This window comes from Pseudophryne corroboree, chromosome 7, assembly GCF_028390025.1.
Source record: "Pseudophryne corroboree isolate aPseCor3 chromosome 7, aPseCor3.hap2, whole genome shotgun sequence".
In the NCBI taxonomy this organism is placed as follows: Eukaryota; Metazoa; Chordata; class Amphibia; order Anura; family Myobatrachidae; genus Pseudophryne; species Pseudophryne corroboree.
Genome location: NC_086450.1, coordinates 400,083,344 through 400,105,077, shown reverse-complemented (window position 1 = coordinate 400,105,077; position 21,734 = coordinate 400,083,344).

Genomic DNA, 21,734 nt, shown 5'->3' with positions numbered 1-21,734 from the left:
CACTGGGGGTATATCTGGCGCACTGTGTTGGGGCATGTGTATCTGCACTGGGGGCATATCTGACACACTGTGGGGACCAGAGCCGGCCCTAACCAATATGATGCCCTAGGCAAGATTTTGACTGGTGCCCCCTAGCACCACCGCTGTTCCGCCTCTGACCCTGCACCCCTTTCCCAGCACCATCACCCCTCACCCATAGCTGTCCTTATTTTGGTGTTGCTAAGCCCTATTTTTTTTAAATATAAACAGTGCGCACATTTGGCGCAGAGCCCAAAAAGGGGTGTGTTTTTGCTGGGAAGAGGCATGGCCACACAATAGTACCCCCCATTCGAGTTTATCCTTATTCACATTACATCATACCATATTGCTCTTTATTAACATTAGACCACACAGTAGTGCCCTTTCTATACATAACACCACACAGTAGAGCACCGTATACACATAATGCCACACATTAGTAATGCATTTATACACATAATACCACACAGTAATGCCCCTTACACATATGACACACATTACTGATGTCCTTATAAATGTAATGCACCTTGCACATTATACCAACCTTTATTAATGCCCTTTTACACATAATGTCCCTTACACATATGCCGCACATTATTAGTGCCTTTATACGCATAATGACACACATAATGCCCCTTACACATACTGTATGCTGCACATTATTAATGGCCTTATACAAATGATGACACACATAGTGTCCCACACACATTTGCTGCACATTATTAATGCATTTAAACACATAACACACTTAATGCCGCTTACACATATGCCAAACACTACTGCACAACCAACCACCCGCACACAGCACTCACACAGCTGCTATCACTGTGACCTCTGCCTCTACTTGGATACAGATGTGTCCTCATACATCTTGCCTCAATACGCCATGCAGCAGGAGATGCTTGGGGTGAGTCAGCTGGCAGCTCTGCTTATGTCGGGCACCTTTTTTTTATGAAAATGCATTTTATTTGTATTACTGTGTGGCTAGGATGCACAAGCAGCTTCTGCTAATTAAAATTATATGCAGCATGCCTATATACTGGGTGCGACTGTGGCTGTATCTGCATACAAAATGCTACACACAGAATATAGGCATGCCGCATATCATTTTAATCAGCAGAGGCTGCTGGTGCCCCTAGGCATACCAAATGCCTTAGGCAATTGCCTAGTTTGCCTATGCCTAGGGCCGGCTCTGGTGGGGACATGTGTAACTGCACTGGGGGCATATCTGGCACACTGTGTGGGGGCATGTGTATCTGCACTGGGGGCATATCTGGCACACTGTGGGGACATGTGTAACTGCACTGGGGGCATATCTGGCACACTGTGGGGACATGTGTAACTGCACTGGGGGCATATCTGGCACACTGTGTGGGGGCATGTGTATCTGCATTGGGGGCATATCTGGCACACTGGGGGCATGTGTATCTGCACTGGGGGCATATCTGGCACACTGTGGGGACATGTGTAACTGCACTGGGGGCATATCTGGCACACTGGGGGCATGTGTATCTGCACTGGGGGCATATCTGGCACTGTGGGGGCATGTGTATCTGGCACTGGGGGCATGTGTATTTGGCACTGTGGGGGCATATATGTATTTGGCACTGTGGGGCATATATGTATCTGGCACTGTGGGGCTTATATGTATCTGGCACTGTGGGGCATATATGTATCTGATACTGTGGGGCATATATGTATCTGGCACTGTGGGGTACATATGTATCTGGCACTGTAGGGACATGTGTGTATCTTGCACTGTGGAGGCATTTTTATTAGAGATGAGCGGGTTCGGTTCCTCGGAAACCGAACCCGTCCGAACTTCATGTTTTTTTACACGGGTCCGAGCGACTCGGATCTTCCCGCCTTGCTCGGTTAACCCAAGCGCGCCCGAACGTCATCATCCCGCTGTCGGATTCTCGCGAGGCTCGGATTCTATCGCGAGACTCGGATTCTATATAAGGAGCCGCGCGTCGCCGCCATTTTCACACGTGCATTGAGATTCATAGGGAGAGGACGTGGCTGGCGTCCTCTCCGTTTAGAGAAGAGAGTGAGACAGTAGAGAGAGACACAGTAGTAGTAATTTTGGGGAGCATTATTAGGAGGAGTACTACTATACTACTACTACTTGCTGAAGTGATATAGATTAGATAGTGTGACTGTATTAATTATCTGACTTGTGGGGGAGACACTGACAGTGGGGAGCAGTTAGAGTCTGAGAGCAGGACTCAGGAGTACATATAACGTACAGTGCACACTTTTGCTGCCAGAGTCAGTGCCACACTGCCATTGTGACCACACTGACCACCAGACCAGTATAATATATTTTGTGATTGTCTGCTTAGGAGTACTACTTGCAAGTTGCTGATAGTGTGACCAGTGACCTGACCACCAGTTTAATAATCAATCACCACCACCAGTTTAATATATATATATATATATATATATATAATTGTATATAATATATATATATATATATATATATATAATATTGTATACCACCTACCCGTGGTTTTTTTTTTTTTCATTCTTCTTTATACATACTACTATAGTAGCTTACTGTAGCAGTCTGCGGTGCTGCTGAGCTGACAGTGTCCAGCAGGTCCGTCATCAGTCATTACATAATAAATATATATACCTGTCCGGCTGCAGTACTAGTGATATTATATATACATATATATTGATTTCATCTCATTATCATCCAGTCTATATTAGCAGCAGACACAGTACGTTAGTCCACGGCTGTAGCTACCTCTGTGTCGGCACTCGGCAGTCCATCCATAATTGTATACCACCTCCCCGTGGTTTTTTTTTTTCTTTCTTCTTTTTACATACTACTATAGTATAGTAGCTTACTGTAGCAGTCTGCGGTGCTGCTGAGCTGACAGTGTCCAGCAGGTCCGTCATCAGTCATTACATAATAAATATATATACCTGTCCGGCTGCAGTACTAGTGATACTATATATACATATATATTGATTTCATCTCATTATCATCCAGTCTATATTAGCAGCAGACACAGTACGTTAGTCCACGGCTGTAGCTACCTCTGTGTCGGCACTCGGCAGTCCATCCATAATTGTATACCACCTCCCCGTGTTTTTTTTTTTTTCTTTCTTCTTTGTACATACTACTATAGTATAGTAGCTTACTGTAGCAGTCTGCGGTGCTGCTGAGCTGACAGTGTCCAGCAGGTCTGTCATCAGTCATTACATAATAAATATATATACCTGTCCGGCTGCAGTACTAGTGATATTATATATACATATATATTGATTTCATCTCATTATCATCCAGTCTATATTAGCAGCAGACACAGTACGTTAGTCCACGGCTGTAGCTACCTCTGTGTCGGCACTCGGCAGTCCATCCATAATTGTATACCACCTCCCCGTGGTTTTTTTTTTTCTTTCTTCTTTGTACATACTACTATAGTATAGTAGCTTACTGTAGCAGTCTGCGGTGCTGCTGAGCTGACAGTGTCCAGCAGGTCCGTCATCAGTCATTACATAATAAATATATATACCTGTCCGGCTGCAGTACTAGTGATACTATATATACATATATATTGATTTCATCTCATTATCATCCAGTCTATATTAGCAGCAGACACAGTACGTTAGTCCACGGCTGTAGCTACCTCTCTGTCGGCACTCGGCAGTCCATCCATAATTGTATATCACCTCCCCGTGGTTTTTTTTTTTCTTTCTTCTTTGTACATACTACTATAGTATAGTAGCTTACTGTAGCAGTCTGCGGTGCTGCTGAGCTGACAGTGTCCAGCAGGTCCGTCATCAGTCATTACATAATAAATATATATACCTGTCCGGCTGCAGTACTAGTGATATTATATATACATATATATTGATTTCATCTCATTATCATCCAGTCTATATTAGCAGCAGACACAGTACGTTAGTCCACGGCTGTAGCTACCTCTGTGTCGGCACTCGGCAGTCCATCCATAATTGTATACCACCTCCCCGTGGTTTTTTTTTTTCTTTCTTCTTTGTACATACTACTATAGTATAGTAGCTTACTGTAGCAGTCTGCGGTGCTGCTGAGCTGACAGTGTCCAGCAGGTCCGTCATCAGTCATTACATAATAAATATATATACCTGTCCGGCTGCAGAACTAATGATATTATATATACATATATATTGATTTCATCTCATTATCATCCAGTCTATATTAGCAGCAGACACAGTACGTTAGTCCATGGCTGTAGCTACCTCTGTGTCGGCACTCGGCAGTCCATCCATAATTGTATACCACCTCCCCGTGGTTTTTTTTTTCTTTCTTATTTGTACATACTACTATAGTATAGTAGCTTACTGTAGCAGTCTGCGGTGCTGCTGAGCTGACAGTGTCCAGCAGGTCCGTCATCAATCATTACATAATAAATATACATACCTGTCCGGCTGCAGTACTAGTGATATTATATTGATTTCATCTCATTATCATCCAGTCTATATTAGCAGCAGACACAGTACGGTAGTCCACGGCTGTAGCTACCTCTGTGTCGGCACTCGGCAGTCCATCCATAAGTATACTAGTATCCATCCATCTCCATTGTTTACCTGAGGTGCCTTTTAGTTGTGCCTATTAAAATATGGAGAACAAAAATGTTGAGGTTCCAAAATTAGGGAAAGATCAAGATCCACTTCCACCTCGTGCTGAAGCTGCTGCCACTAGTCATGGCCGAGACGATGAAATGCCAGCAACGTCGTCTGCCAAGGCCGATGCCCAATGTCATAGTACAGAGCATGTAAAATCCAAAACACCAAATATCAGTAAAAAAAGGACTCCAAAATCGAAAATCAAATTGTCGGAGGAGAAGCGTAAACTTGCCAATATGCCATTTACTACACGGAGTGGCAAGGAACGGCTGAGGCCCTGGCCTATGTTCATGGCTAGTGGTTCAGCTTCACATGAGGATGGAAGCACTCAGCCTCTCGCTAGAAAAATGAAAAGACTCAAGCTGGCAAAAGCACCGCAAAGAACTGTGCGTTCTTCGAAATCCCAAATCCACAAGGAGAGTCCGACTCCAATTGTGTCGGTTGCGATGCCTGACCTTCCCAACACTGGACGTGAAGAGCATGCGCCTTCCACCATTTGCACGCCCCCTGCAAGTGCTGGAAGGAGCACCCGCAGTCCAGTTCCTGATAGTCAGATTGAAGATGTCAGTGTTGAAGTACACCAGGATGAGGAGGATATGGGTGTTGCTGGCGCTGGGGAGGAAATTGACCAGGAGGATTCTGATGGTGAGGTGGTTTGTTTAAGTCAGGCACCCGGGGAGACACCTGTTGTCCGTGGGAGGAATAGGGCCATTGACATGCCTGGTCAAAATACCAAAAAAATCAGCTCTTCGGTGTGGAAGTATTTCAACACAAATGCAGACAACATTTGTCAAGCCGTGTGTTGCCTTTGTCAAGCTGTAATAAGTAGGGGTAAGGACGTTAACCACCTCGGAACATCCTCCCTTATACGTCACCTGCAGCGCATTCATAATAAGTCAGTGACAAGTTCAAAAACTTTGGGTGACAGCGGAAGCAGTCCACTGACCAGTAAATCCCTTCCTCTTGTAACCAAGCTCACGCAAACCACCCCACCAACTCCCTCAGTGTCAATTTCCTCCTTCCCCAGGAATGCCAATAGTCCTGCAGGCCATGTCACTGGCAATTCTGACGATTCCTCTCCTGCCTGGGATTCCTCCGATGCATCCTTGCGTGTAACGCCTACTGCTGCTGGCGCTGCTGTTGTTGCTGCTGGGAGTCGATGGTCATCCCAGAGGGGAAGTCGTAAGCCCACTTGTACTACTTCCAGTAAGCAATTGACTGTCCAACAGTCCTTTGCGAGGAAGATGAAATATCACAGCAGTCATCCTGCTGCAAAGCGGATAACTGAGGCCTTGACAACTATGTTGGTGTTAGACGTGCGTCCGGTATCCTCCGTTAGTTCACAGGGAACTAGACAATTTCTTGAGGTAGTGTGCCCCCGTTACCAAATACCATCTAGGTTCCACTTCTCTAGGCAGGCGATACCGATAATGTACACGAACGTCAGAAAAAGACTCACCAGTGTCCTAAAAAATGCAGTTGTACCCAATGTCCACTTAACCACGGACATGTGGACAAGTGGAGCAGGGCAGGGTCAGGACTATATGACTGTGACAGCCCACTGGGTAGATGTATGGACTCCCGCCGCAAGAACAGCAGCGGCGGCACCAGTAGCAGCATCTCGCAAACGCCAACTCTTTCCTAGGCAGGCTACGCTTTGTATCACCGCTTTCCAGAATACGCACACAGCTGAAAACCTCTTACGGCAACTGAGGAAGATCATTGCGGAATGGCTTACCCCAATTGGACTCTCCTGTGGATTTGTGGCATCGGACAACGCCAGCAATATTGTGTGTGCATTAAATATGGGCAAATTCCAGCACGTCCCATGTTTTGCACATACCTTGAATTTGGTGGTGCAGAATTTTTAAAAAAACGTCAGGGGCGTGCAAGAGATGCTGTCGGTGGCCAGAAGAATTGCGGGACACTTTCGGCGTACAGGCACCACGTACAGAAGACTGGAGCACCACCAAAAACAACTGAACCTGCCCTGCCATCATCTGAAGCAAGAAGTGGTAACGAGGTGGAATTCAACCCTCTATATGCTTCAGAGGTTGGAGGAGCAGCAAAAGGCCATTCAAGCCTATACAATAGAGCACGATATCGGAGGTGGAATGCACCTGTCTCAAGCGCAGTGGAGAATGATTTCAACATTGTGCAAGGTTCTGATGCCCTTTGAACTTGCCACACGTGAAGTCAGTTCAGACACTGCCAGCCTGAGTCAGGTCATTCCCCTCATCAGGCTTTTGCAGAAGAAGCTGGAGACATTGAAGGAGGAGCTAACACGGAGCGATTCCGCTAGGTATGTGGGACTTGTGGATGGAGCCCTTAATTCGCTTAACAAGGATTCACGGGTGGTCAATCTGTTGAAATCAGAGCACTACATTTTGGCCACCATGCTCGATCCTAGATTTAAAGCCTACCTTGGATCTCTCTTTCCGGCAGACACAAGTCTGCTGGGGTTCAAAGACCTGCTGGTGACAAAATTGTCAAGTCAAGCGGAACGCGACCTGTCAACATCTCCTCCTTCACATTCTCCCGCAACTGGGGGTGCGAGGAAAAGGCTCAGAATTCCGAGCCCACCCGCTGGCGGTGATGCAGGGCAGTCTGGAGCGACTGCTGATGCTGACATCTGGTCCGGACTGAAGGACCTGACAACGATTACGGACATGTCGTCTACTGTCACTGCATATGATTCTCTCACCATTGAAAGAATGGTGGAGGATTATATGAGTGACCGCATCCAAGTAGGCACGTCACACAGTCCGTACTTATACTGGCAGGAAAAAGAGGCAATTTGGAGGCCCTTGCACAAACTAGCTTTATTCTACCTAAGTTGCCCTCCCACAAGTGTGTACTCCGAAAGAGTGTTTAGTGCCGCCGCTCACCTTGTCAGCAATCGGCGTACGAGGTTACATCCAGAAAATGTGGAGAAGATGATGTTCATTAAAATGAATTATAATCAATTCCTCCGTGGAGACATTGACCAGCAGCAATTGCCTCCACAAAGTACACAGGGAGCTGAGATGGTGGATTCCAGTGGGGACGAATTGATAATCTGTGAGGAGGGGGATGTACACGGTGATATATCGGAGGATGATGATGAGGTGGAGATCGTGCCTCTGTAGAGCCAGTTTGTGCAAGGAGCGATTAATTGCTTCTTTTTTGGTGGGGGTCCAAACCAACCCGTCATTTCAGTCACAGTCGTGTGGCAGACCCTGTCACTGAAATGATGGGTTGGTTAAAGTGTGCATGTCCTGTTTATACAACATAAGGGTGGGTGGGAGGGCCCAAGGACAATTCCATCTTGCACCTCTTTTTTCTTAAATTTTTCTTAATTTATTTAATTAATACATTTTTCTTAATTTAATTTTTTGCGTCATGTGCTGTTTGGGGAGGGTTTTTTGGAAGGGACATCCTGCATGACACTGCAGTGCCACTCCTAGATGGGCCCGGTGTTTGTGTCGGCCACTAGGGTCGCTTATCTTACTCACACAGCTACCTCATTGCGCCTCTTTTTTTCTTTGCGTCATGTGCTGTTTGGGGAGGGTTTTTTGGAAGGGACATCCTGCGTGACACTGCAGTGCCACTCCTAGATGGGCCCGGTGTTTGTGTCGGCCACTAGGGTCGCTTATCTTACTCACACAGCTACCTCATTGCGCCTCTTTTTTTCTTTGCATCATGTGCTGTTTGGGGAGGGTTTTTTGGAAGGGACATCCTGCGTGACACTGCAGTGCCACTCCTAGATGGGCCCGGTGTTTGTGTCGGCCACTAGGGTCGCTTATCTTACTCACACAGCTACCTCATTGCGCCTCTTTTTTTCTTTGCGTCATGTGCTGTTTGGGGAGGGTTTTTTGGAAGGGACATCCTGCGTGACACTGCAGTGCCACTCCTAGATGGGCCCGGTGTTTGTGTCGGCCACTAGGGTCGCTTATCTTACTCACACAGCTACCTCATTGCGCCTCTTTTTTTCTTTGCGTCATGTGCTGTTTGGGGAGGGTTTTTTGGAAGGGACATCCTGCGTGACACTGCAGTGCCACTCCTAGATGGGCCAGGTGTTTGTGTCGGCCACTAGGGTCGCTTAGCTTAGTCATCCAGCGACCTCGGTGCAAATTTTAGGACTAAAAATAATATTGTGAGGTGTGAGGTATTCAGAATAGACTGAAAATGAGTGGAAATTATGGTTTTTGAGGTTAATAATACTTTGGGATCAAAATGACCCCCAAATTCTATGATTTAAGCTGTTGTTTAGTGTTTTTTGAAAAAAACACCCGAATCCAAAACACACCCGAATCCGACAAAAAAAAAAATCGGTGAGGTTTTGCCAAAACGCGGTCGAACCCAAAACACGGCCGCGGAACCGAACCCAAAACCAAAACCCGAAAAATTTCCGGTGCACATCTCTAATTTTTATATGTATGTGGTACTGTACTGGGGAATTATATGTATGTGGCACTGTACAACATGACTAAAATGGGATTATGACACAAGGTCATACTCCTACAAACGTCGTACCGAAAGGTGTGCGCACAAAAAGGGGGCGTGGCTTTGTGACAAATATATATACATATATATATATATATATATATTTGATGTGATATAAGTAACAAGCATCGACAAGTGCAGCAGCCATCTATTTATAGGGCCCCATGGTGTCGTAATCTACAGTACCTCAGTTCCCATCTCACTATTTACCCCTCACTCCCCACCAATTTCTCTTATCTGTCACCCACACTCCTCCGTCTCCCATCTCTTTCCCCTACAGCCCTTGCCTCTCTGTCTCTCATGTCTGTTTACCTCACTCCCCTGCCTGGTTTCCCATCTGTGGCTCTCTCACCACCTTACCTTGTGTCCCATCTCTGGCTCCCTTTGCACCCTCCCCTGTTTTTCATTTCTGTCCAACTCACCTCCCTCCTCTGTCTCTCATCTCTGTTCCCCTCATCCTTCCATCTCCCATTTCCTTATTTCTCATTTCTGCCCCCCACAACCCCCATCTCCTTACTTTCATCTCTGTTACCCCATCTCACATCTCTGTGCACCACACTCCCGTCTCTGTTTCTCATCTCTGTTCCTCTCATCCACTCCACCATCTCCATATACCTCTCACCCCATCTTATAATAATAATAATAATAATAATAATAATAATTAATAATAATAATAATAATAATTATTATTATTATTATTATTTTATTTATATAGCGCTCTTTCTCCAACAGGACTCAAGGGGCTTTACAGACATCAAAAACAATGCACATAATACAGAGGATGTAAGTAATACAGCAATAGATAAGCCACACAAACATAAAAGAAAACCTTACGCACACATAAAGCATAATGCATGATTGGTATAAGCATTTTGGGTAATAACTTCCAAGGGTTGGGTATTCCACCCTCACAAGGTACCATGTGCGGCAGCCATCTTGGGCGCACAGCGTAGGATTACCCAGAGTGGAATAGTCTACCCCTAGAAGCAGGGACGTAGCCAGAACTTTGTGTGCCCCATAGCAACATTTTGAAGGAGCCCACTCCCCAATGCTTCTAGTGAGACACTGCTCTGCAGCAGCAGTTCATTTTATGCCCTATAATAGTGCCCTAGTTCATTTTCTGAACCATAGTAGAGCCTTACTTAATGTTATGCCCCATAGTAGTGCCCTAGTTTCTTTTATGAATTGCAGTAGTGTTGAAGTTCACCCTATGTCACATTTCAGAGCTGCCAGTACACATTTTGCTGCACAGTACCCCCAATTCACATAATGATATATAGTGCTCCCCGTTCATATTGTTCCTCATTACAGTGCCCTGGTTCATATTAAATAACATTACAATGCCCTCTAATTCATTTTATACCACACTACAATGAGCAGGTTCAGGGGCATACCTATATATATCGAGGGCCCCAAAGAAAAAGTTTGAAAGGAGCCCTACGTACCACCCAATGGTGAAAAATGTATATAACACATATAACTTTGACAGGGAAGGAGGGACCCCCTCAACTCTGGGCCCCATAGCAGCTGCACTGTATGCACCTATGGTAGCTACACCCTTGCCTAGAAGAGATGACACAAAATGGGGGTGATTTCAGAGTCTTAAAGCTCAGAGTAGGGTTCCAACAAAACCACCAGGTCTATGTATTTTTCATCCCATCCACAACAGATGAGGCAGCCATGTTGGCGCACTTCGAAGGTTACACTGTGGGAGGTGAGCCATACAAAGGCCCAGTGCATATATGGGAAAATCTTACATAGAAACATAGAATTTGACGGCAGATAAGAACCACTTGGCCCATTTAGTCTGCCCCTTTTTTTTTATCCTTTAGGCAATCTCAACCCTTTTTGAACCTTAATTCTTTGTAAGGATATTCATATGCCTATCCCAAGCATGTTTAAATTGCTCTACAGTCTTAGCCTCTACCACCTCTGATGGGAGACTATTCCACTTATCCACTACCCTTTCTGTGAAGTAGTTTCCTTAAATTTCCCCTGAACCTCCCCCCCTCCATCTCTCTCATCTATCCCCCACACCTCCTCCCCATCTCCCTGTCTCCTGCTTCTTTCCCTCCTCCGCTGGTCCCTCCTATTTCCTGTCTATATATTTATTGACTATGTTTACAATTTCATTACTATTACTTATTTATATAATGCACACATATTTCTCAGAGTATTTAACAACCTTCTATCCAAGACAGTGATTTAGTAGGGTTGTATAATAGATTTGGTAAATGTCATGTAATAAAACTGGTTACATAAAATAACCTTCAGTTTTTAATACTTTGTCACACTGGAGAATTCAGAATACTCTGAGCACCATAAACATTTAAAACATAAAAAAGCAGAAAAAACTAAGTTGTGCTAAAGTTTATTTATTGTTCTTATTTATTTCTGGTCCGCTATTTTCTTTTTTCGGTATTTTGATGCTGAAGAGAAATAAGAACCTACAGTACTATCTTCTGTCTGTAGTATACAAATTGATTATGTTTACATTTTTATTATTACCAGTTATTTATATAGCACACACATATTCCGCAGTGCTTTACAGAGAATATTTGGTCATTCACATCAGTCCTTCTCCAAGCGAAGCTTACAATCTATACTCACACATCCTAGGGTTTTTTTTATTGTCAGAACAGCCAGTTAACCTACCAATATGTTTTTGGATTGTGGGAGGAAATCAGAGTATCCAGAGGCAACCCAAGCAAACACTGGGAGAACATTCCAACTCCACAAAGACAGGGCCTTGGTGGGAATTGAACTCAAGACCTCATCGTGGTGAGGCACTAATGCTAACCAGTGTGCCACCCGTGCTGCTCCAATTTGCATTTACTCATTTTAAAGCTTCTATTATTTTTCTTTAGAATCTCACAGAATTAATGTGTTATTAGATTCAACTAGCTGCAATTATAATATCTTCTGCATAGCATTGTTTTAATTTGCTTGTATTGTTGTTGTTGTAAAGATTTTATTTTAAAAAACACCTTTTTGTTTTATTTACTTTACCCATTTACCCATCTTTTATTGACCCCTCCCTTGGTTACATACCTAGTTAACCAAACGATATAACGACAGTCTATCAGATCCATTCCATACTCAAAGGTATTACTTTACACCCTGGCATCCATATGTGTATGAAGGCAGTCAGTGAGAGCTGTAACCAGCCAGTGAGAGCTGTGAGCATTTATCACTACCCCCCTTATGTCCAAGACAGACATATAGGAGGATTATATAATAGATTTGGTAAATGTCATGTAATCTTAAAACTGGTGACTTTCAGTTTGTAATATTTTGTCACAAAGGATAATCCAGAAAACTGTGGATGAAATAAAGCACCCTAAACACTTTAAAACATAAAAGAAGAGAGAACACCAAGTTTTGCCAAATTTCTGTTTTTCTATTTTGTTTTTGTTACTTCATTTTCTTTTTTTTTTTTTTTTGCATTTTGTTGCTGAATAGGAGCATACCGAGGAGTGTGCCTAAAGGCCCATACACACTGGGCGATTTTGAGCTCAAAGTAGCTAACTTTTGGCATTTTGAGCTACTATGAGCTCAAACTCGTCCAGTGTGCATGGGTTAGCTGTGAGCGCTGATGTGCGCTCCCACATCATCACTAGCCACCGCCGTCCGCTGGGCTGTTTACTGTGAAAAGTGCTTCACCCCCCCACCCCTTGAACACCGCTGGCACAGGGAAAATAGCTCAGTGTGTATACACTGAGCTATTTTCCTGCCAGCGATGTTCACGATCATCGTTGTGCATACACGCTGGGCAAAAACGCCAAGTGTGTATGCACCTTAAGAGTGCGGTATGTTGAAGAGGAGACCTTCATAGTCCTGCTGTGTAGTTTAAAGTTTTTTTGTGGTTTTTTGTATATTGTTGTGGAAGAGTTAAGGCCCATACACACTAGGAGATTAAGGGGGACATTTACAAAGCAGTGATAAAAGTGGAGAAGTGAACCAGTGGAGAAGTGGCCCATGGCAACCAATCAGCATTGTCGTAACATTTATAATTTGCATACTATAACAGTATACAGAGCAGCTGATTGGTAGACATGGGCAACTTCTCCACTGGCTCACTTCTCCACTTTTAACACTGCTTAGTAAATGTCCCCCTAAAACCTCCTTACGGCTGAGGGGCGTACCTCCCTCATGACAGTACACAACTCAAAACAACTTATACTATAAAATAACGACACAGAGACATGTATTTTTGGCAGAAAGTTGTTAGCTGTTTATTAATAACCTAATAACTAGAAAAAAACTGTAATAAAATGATAATAATTTGTATATTTAAGATAAAGGGGGTAATTCCAAGTTGATCGCAGCAGGATATTTTTTAGCAGTTGGGCAAACCCATGTGCACTGCAGGGGGGCAGATATAACATTTGCAGAGAGAGTTAGATTTGGGTGGGTTGTTTTGTTTCTGTGCAGGGTAAATACTGGCTGCTTTATTTTATTTTTTTAATTCAATATTTTTTTATTTGAATTTTCAAGTTTTCATTAACAATTCACACAGAAAACAAACATAATACTACCTACACACACAATATGCACATAAACAGCTGTACATATATAAGGCACATGGTACATCAAATATGTATAATATCCCATAAATCACGCATTCTCAGATGGTCTGCGTCTGAGAGTATCACATCCCAAACATAACACTTCTAATATAGACATAAGCATAGCAGAACCAACACAGTACACCGCAATACTCCTCTGCAAGGCCGGCCGCGAGGGTATCTTCCTCCAAACTATACCAGATTAAAGTAAGAAGAGAAGTACAAGGCTAGACTTTATTTATCCTTGAAATATTTAGACTCCATCCACCTGCCCCAAATTGTATACAATTTCCTCTCCACCTTCCTCGCCAGGAACACAAATTTTTCGTGTGCGACAATTTCGTTGACCAGGGCTATCCAAGCCTTAAGTGTCGGGGCCTCACCCGTCAGCCACAGCCGGGCTATACAGACCCTAGCTAAAGCACATAGGTTGATAACATATCGTCTGCCAGGTGGATCTAAAGCCTCCTCGTCCACAATCAACAGGGTACACAGAGTAGGTGTACATATGGAGGAGGGAACCCCCGTATCACATATAGTGCGTATAACAGCCATCCAGAATCGAGACACGCCAGGGCACACCCAAAGTAGATGCCAGAAGTCAGCACCCACGGCTCCACACTTAGGGCACTGGGAGCTATGAGACCCCCCAATATGTGCTAACCTCACCGGGGTCATATATACTCTATGCAGAATATATAGTTGTATTTGCTGGTACCTGACAGAGGAAGTGGAGATCCGATGAGCTCCCATAGCGGTACTCCATGCATCGTCCGACAAAATACCCACATCCGACTCCCACCTACCCCGAAGAGCAGTTAGAGGATCCGTATGATGCAGCCGCAGAATACGACCATATATCTTAGAGACCAAGTGTCCCGAGTCCAGCGTCTGCAACATTAATTTGACCGGGGAATTAACGAGGACCGGAGGGCCACCCGGAAACTGGGCAGCCAAAGCGTGTCTCAACTGAAGGAATCGAAAAAAGAACCCCGAGGGGACATTATGTGCCTGTTGAAGTTGTTGGAATGAGGTAAGGGTCCCGTCACTATATAAATGTCCTAAAGATTGCACTCCTCAGTTACCCCACACCTCCCTAACCTGAAGTTGACACAGTTCTGGCAGCCCGTAAGCGTTATCCAGTGGGGTATCAGGATCAATACCGTGGCCTCGCATCACAGAGTGCACCAGTTTCCATATTAGGATGGATTGTTTAATCAGTGGCAATGTGGACATTTTGACGCTACCACACAGGAGCAGCTGTAATGGGGAGCCCCCAGGGTAGTCATGGTACAACATCAGTGAATGCAAAGCCAGGGCATCAAGGTCGGTAACCCACTCCCAGACATGCGCCAGCTGCGCCGCATAATAATAAAAACGGAAGTTGGGGAGAGCCAAACCCCCCATGTCCCGTGACCTGGTCAGAGTATCCAGTCGCAAACGTGCCCGCTTACTAGCCCACACCAGGGAGGAAAGCAACCCATTTATTTGTTTAAAAATTTCTGCGGAATATAAACGGGAGAGTGTTGCAGAACATACAGAAGTTTGGGCTGGAAGACCATTTTTACCATATTAACCCTCCCCGTGACCGTTAAAGGTAGTTTCCCCCATGCCTTCACCTGACTACGGAGGTACGTTATTTGTGGAGTAATATTTAGGGAGGAGAACTTTTGAGGATCATTAGACACCCAGATGCCCAGGTATTTGAATGAGTCCACCCACCGCAGCGGAAGAGCCACCAGCGGGGAGGCAGGAACTTCTCCCCGAAGTGGGATAATAAAGGATTTCTCCCAATTAATCAGGAGCCCAGAGTATCGCCCGAACCCAACAATAATTTCCAAAATCCTAGGCATAGACTCAGCATAGCGATCCACAAATAGCAAAACGTCATCGGCGTATAGTGCCACTGTTATGCACACCAGTGCCTGCAGGAAAGTACTGGTGTCAGAACTGTTATGCACTCCAGTGTCTGCAGGAATGTACTGGTGTTTGAACTGTTATGCAAAACAAATGGACTCACAGACAAACTGGGGAATATGACATAACGTACACAGAAGGTGATAGGGTAACAAAATACACACAAAGTGAACAGAGAAGCCCAGAGGCTAAGGAACTGGGTATCTCCCTTGTATTAGAACTGCTCAGATGTAAAAAGCAAGATGTTGTGTTTTAATACGTAGAGAACCTGAAATGCTGTTGCTAAGGGCAACAGCAAAACCCTAAAGGGTTACCAACGGGTGTGGCAGTAAACTCCTTGGTCAGAGATGGAATGATAGACACAAGGAGAGTCTCCACAATCCTATTTCTCACTTGCAGTGCACAGGTTTTAGCTTACTGCCACTAAACTGACCCCTGACACCTAGCACAGTGAGACAGGATTAGACAGGCAAGTCTTAGAATACAGCCGCAAACTTGCTAGGTTCACAGAGTAGTAACAGAACCCCAGCAAGCTAAACGACTGACTCCAGTCTTACTGCTAGGTCTGGATTGGCAGAGTGTAATACCAAATCCCCAGGCCTATTTGCAGTAAGCAACAAACAAATACAAAGCTACACAGTACTGGCTAACTTTCATGAACTGACTAACCAACAAAGATTCAGCAGCATCTGCTTACCCTGAAAAGAGGCCTTATAAAGCAGGTGCTGTCCACGCCCCACTCAGACCTCACAGACTGTGAGCACAAAAACCAGCACCGGATCCCCTGCCGTGCACAGAGCCTATAACCACTGCACAGCAAAAGACCCGAACCGGAGTATCAGCTGCGCTCAGGTTACTCCACTAGCACTTGTCTCCCGGTTGCCATGACGACGTGGCAGCACAGGGCAGGAGACCCTAACAGTACCCCCCCTCTGACGAGGGGTCAAAGAACCCCTACCACCGGGTTTATCGGGGAACTGCGAGAAGAAAGAGCGTATCAGTCTGGGGGCATGAAGATCACAACTGCGCACCCACGACCGCTCCTCCGGGCCATACCCCTTCCAGTGCACCAAAAATGACAACCGACCCCGAACCACCTTGGAGTCAAGAATCCTTTCAACAACAAACTCCCTCTGGCCACGTATCAGAAGAGGGGAAGGTCTTCCACTGGAAGAAGGATTACTAATCGCCCGTTTTAAAAGGGAACAATGAAATGTTTTATTGATACCCAAAGAACGGGGCAGATCTAACTGAAATGCCACCGGATTGATAACCCTGGTGATCTTATAAGGGCCGATGAACCGGGGCCCTAACTTATGAGATGGCTGTCTCAACTTCAAATTCTTGGTAGACAACCAGACGAAGTCTCCTAATTTGAAGCTGCAGGGTCTTTTCCGCTTATCAAAAACCCTTTTGGTCACTAATGACACAGACACAAGGGCTTTCTTCACTTTCCGCCAAATACCTCTAAGGACCGAAACCACAGAGGAACCACCAGGCGTGGAGTCCAGGGGGTCAAAAGAATTGGCCTTAGGATGATGCCCATACACACAAAGGAAGGGAGAGATCCCTGTAGCAGAGTGAGCCGCGTTGTTATAGGCAAACTCCGCCATGGACAGATGAGCAACCCAGTCAGTCTGACACTTGGAGACATAACACCTGAGGAACTGCTCCAAGGACTGGTTCACCCTTTCAGTCTGCCCATTAGACTGCGGATGGTAGCCTGACGACAAGCTGACAGAAATCTGGAGATCGGAACAAAATGCCCTCCAGAATTTGGCCACAAACTGGGATCCGCGGTCAGAGACCACATCAAGTGGCAACCCGTGGAGACGCACAACATGCAGCATAAATAATTCAGACAGGCGTCTGGCTGATGGCAGCCCAACCAGTGGAACGAAGTGCGCCATCTTCGAAAACCTGTCAACGACAACCCAGATGGCTGTCATCCCCGAGGATTTGGGCAAGTCCACCACAAAATCCATTGAAATGTGGGTCCATGGCTTAGATGGGATAGAGAGTGGATGTAATGGGCCAACAGGAACCCCTCTAGGAGTCTTATTTCGGGCACAGATGTCACATGCCCGAACCCACTGATCCACATCCTTAGCCACCGAGGGCCACCACACCGCCCTAGATAGCAACTCCCGAGTTCTGGCAATACCCGGGTGACCTGCCGACTTCTTGGCATGGAATTCCAGGAACACTCGCTGTCTTAACCTAGGAGGCACAAACAAAAGACCTACCGGAAGGTCTGGAGGAGCCTGCTCCTGTGCTCTAAGGACTAATGATAAGAGGTCCTGGGTAATGCCCACTTTAATACATGATGGGGAAACAATGGGCAACGGCTCCTCGGTGGTCTCCTGGATTGGAGCAAAACTCCGCGAGAGCGCATCAGCCTTGATGTTTTTTGACCCAGGGCGATATGTTATCAAAAAATTAAAGCGAGCAAAAAACAAAGCCCATCGTGCCTGCCTGGCATTGAGACGCTTCGCTGACTCTAAATATGCCAGATTCTTATGGTCAGTGAGAATTGAGACCACAAACTTAGCCCCCTCAAGCCAGTGTCTCCACTCCTCCAGTGCATCCTTAATAGCCAACAATTCCCGGTTACCCACGTCATAATTCATCTCGGCAGGCGAAAATTTACGGGGAAAGTAAGCACAGGGATGAAGGCGATTATCAGACACTCCCATCTGAGAAAGCACTGCCCCAATACCCATCTCAGAGGCATCCACCTCCACCACAAAAGGACGCTCTGGATCTGGGTGTCGCAGCACCTTGGCCGAAACAAATGCCCTTTTGAGACGGGCAAAAGCCGCTTTAGCCTCACAAGACCAGTGAGCAACATCCGCCCCTTTCTTAGTGAGTGCCACCAAGGGCGCCACTATAGACGAAAATCCAGCGATAAATCGTCTATAAAAATTCGCAAAGCCCAGGAAACGCTGAAGCGCCTTCAAACTAGTGGGCTGCACCCAATCCAGGACTGCCTGTACCTTGGAACCCTCCATTTGGAAACCTTCTGGGGAGATAATATATCCTAGAAATGCGATTTGCTGAACTTCAAATTCGCACTTCTCCAGCTTCGCCCCAAGCCGGTGGTCTCTGAGTTTCTGGAGGACTAAGCGTACATGCTTCCGATGTTCCTCCAGGGAATGGGAGAAGATTAGGATGTCATCTAAGTATACAACTAAGAATCTATCCAAATATTCCCTGAGCACATCATTCATGAAATCCTGGAAGACTGCCGGGGCATTACAGAGCCCAAAAGGCATCACCAAATATTCATAATGCCCTGAGTGGGTATTAAAGGCAGTCTTCCATTCATCCCCCTCTCTTATTCGGATTAGATTGTACGCACCGCGTAGGTCAATCTTAGAAAAAATGGTGGCAGTACGAAGCTGGTCAAACAAGACCGAAATGAGAGGCAGTGGGTATGAGTTTTTAATCGTGATACGGTTCAATTCCCTGAAGTCGATGCAGGGTCGCAACGAACCGTCCTTTTTACCCACGAAGAAGAACCCCGACCCAACTGGAGACTGTGAAGGTCTGATAAATCCCTTAGCCAAGTTCTCCTGAATGTACTCTGCCATAGCCTGAGTCTCAGGACGTGACAGGGAGTACAACCTGCTCTTGGGAAGCTTAGCATTTGGCAACAAATCAATGGCACAGTCATAGGGGCGATGGGGAGGTAGTACCTCTGCAACTTTTTTGGAGAACACGTCCGCAAAATCTGCATAACACCCTGGCAATCCTGGCAAACTTAGCTGCGAGAGCCTGACTGGAAGGCTCAAGCAACTCCTGAAACAATCAGTACCCCAACTAAGAATCTCCCCAGAGACCCAGTCAAATTGAGGATTGTGGGCCCTTAACCAGGGTAACCCCAACACCAATGGGGCAAAAGTACAGACAGTCACATAAAAGGACAATTTTTCAGAGTGTGTGGCTCCAATAAACAAAGAAATCTGGCTAGTGCAAGAGGTAATTTTACCTTGGGATAATGGTTCCCCGTTTAACCCACAAATCTCAATTTCCGATGCCAAGGGTACTAAGGGAACAGAGTGTTTCAGGGCGAATTGGCGGTCCATAAAAACCCAGTCGGCCCCACTGTCCACAAAGGCCTCAGTCTTGACAGTTTGACCGAGGATCTTCAAGGTCACCGGAATGATAAAAGTCTTCTTGGGAAATTCTGACTTCTGGCCTGACAGGATATTTCCCATCACCCTCAGGCCCTGAAGTTTTCCGGCTTTTCTGGGCATGATACTACCACATGACCTTTATTCCCACAGTACAAACACAATCCCTGCTGTCTCCTCCGCGTCTTCTCACGCGAGGAGAGGCGGGTAGCCCCAATCTGCATAGGCTCCTTAGAAAATTCCTCAGAGTCTGAGGTTCCCTTGGGAAGGAAGGAAATCTCAGTCTCCCTTTCAAGCCTACGCTCTCTCAGCCGTCTATCCACCCGGATGGATAACTGCATGAGCTGATCCAAGCTATCAGGCAAGGGATATTGTACCAGTTGGTCCTTTATCTGGTTAGAAAGACCTCTTCGGTACTGGTGTCTCAGGGCTGGGTCATTCCACTGGGTATCATGGGCCAACCTCCGAAACTCCGTACAGTAAACCTCAACTGGCCTTCGCCCTTGCTTAAGGATCGAAATCTGAGCCTCGGCTGAGGCCGTCTTGTCAGGGTCATCATACAACATGCCCAGTGCCGTAAAAAAAGCATCAACACTTTTAAGCGACGGACAGTCAGGCTGCAACCCATATGCCCAGACCTGTGGGTCTCCTTGTAGCAAGGAAATCACTATGCCCACCCGCTGAATCTCCGACCCAGAAGACTGAGGCCTAAGCCGGAAGTATAGCTTGCAGCTCTCCTTGAAACAAAAGAACTGCGAGCGATCTCCAGAAAAACGATCCGGGAGATTTACTTTCGGCTCTTTAACCCCTGCAGGTGCTGCTGCTGCGGGAGATCCGCCAGCAGCCTGGGAGGTGTGCATTTTAATGGACAAATCATTAAATTGTCGAGTCAGGACCTGCACCTGATCGACCACCTGTTGCAACGTATTTTGAGGGGTATGCTCCATATTCCCACAAAATTTCAACAGGAGTATTAGGCTGCTGAATATGTAAAAAGCAAGATGTTGTGTTTTAATACGTAGAGAACCTGAAATGCTGTTGCTAAGGGCAACAGCAAAACCCTAAAGGGTTACCAACGGGTGTGGCAGTAAACTCCTTGGTCAGAGATGGAATGATAGACACAAGGAGAGTCTCCACAATCCTATTTCTCAGTTGCAGTGCACAGGTTTTAGCTTACTGCCACTAAACTGACCCCTGACACCTAGCACAGTGAGACAGGATTAGACAGGCAAGTCTTAGAATACAGCCGCAAACTTGCTAGGTTCACAGAGTAGTAACAGAACCCCAGCAAGCTAAACGACTGACTCCAGTCTTACTGCTAGGTCTGGATTGGCAGAGTGTAATACCAAATCCCCAGGCCTATTTGCAGTAAGCAACAAACAAATACAAAGCTACACAGTACTGGCTAACTTTCATGAACTGACTAACCAACAAAGATTCAGCAGCATCTGCTTACCCTGAAAAGAGGCCTTATAAAGCAGGTGCTGTCCACGCCCCACTCAGACCTCACAGACTGTGAGCACAAAAACCAGCACCGGATCCCCTGCCGTGCACAGAGCCTATAACCACTGCACAGCAAAAGACCCGAACCGGAGTATCAGCTGCGCTCAGGTTACTCCACTAGCACTTGTCTCCCGGTTGCCATGACGACGTGGCAGCACAGGGCAGGAGACCCTAACAGCCACCCTGTCCTCGCGGGCACCCACCCTGAAGCCAGAGATCCCCACGTCTGCTCTCAAGAGACACGCAAGGGGCTCAATGGCCATAGCAAATAAAGTAGGGGACAGTGGGCAGCCCTGTCGCGTACCTCTAGATAGCGGAAAGGAATGAGATACGAAACCATTAACCGCCACCCTCGCCGAGGGAGAGGAATACATCAATTGAACATATTTAATGAAGTTTGGGCCTATACCGAATCTACGCATAACTTCCCACAAATAAGCCCATTCCACAGAATCAAAAGCCTTAGCGGCGTCCAACGAAACGACTA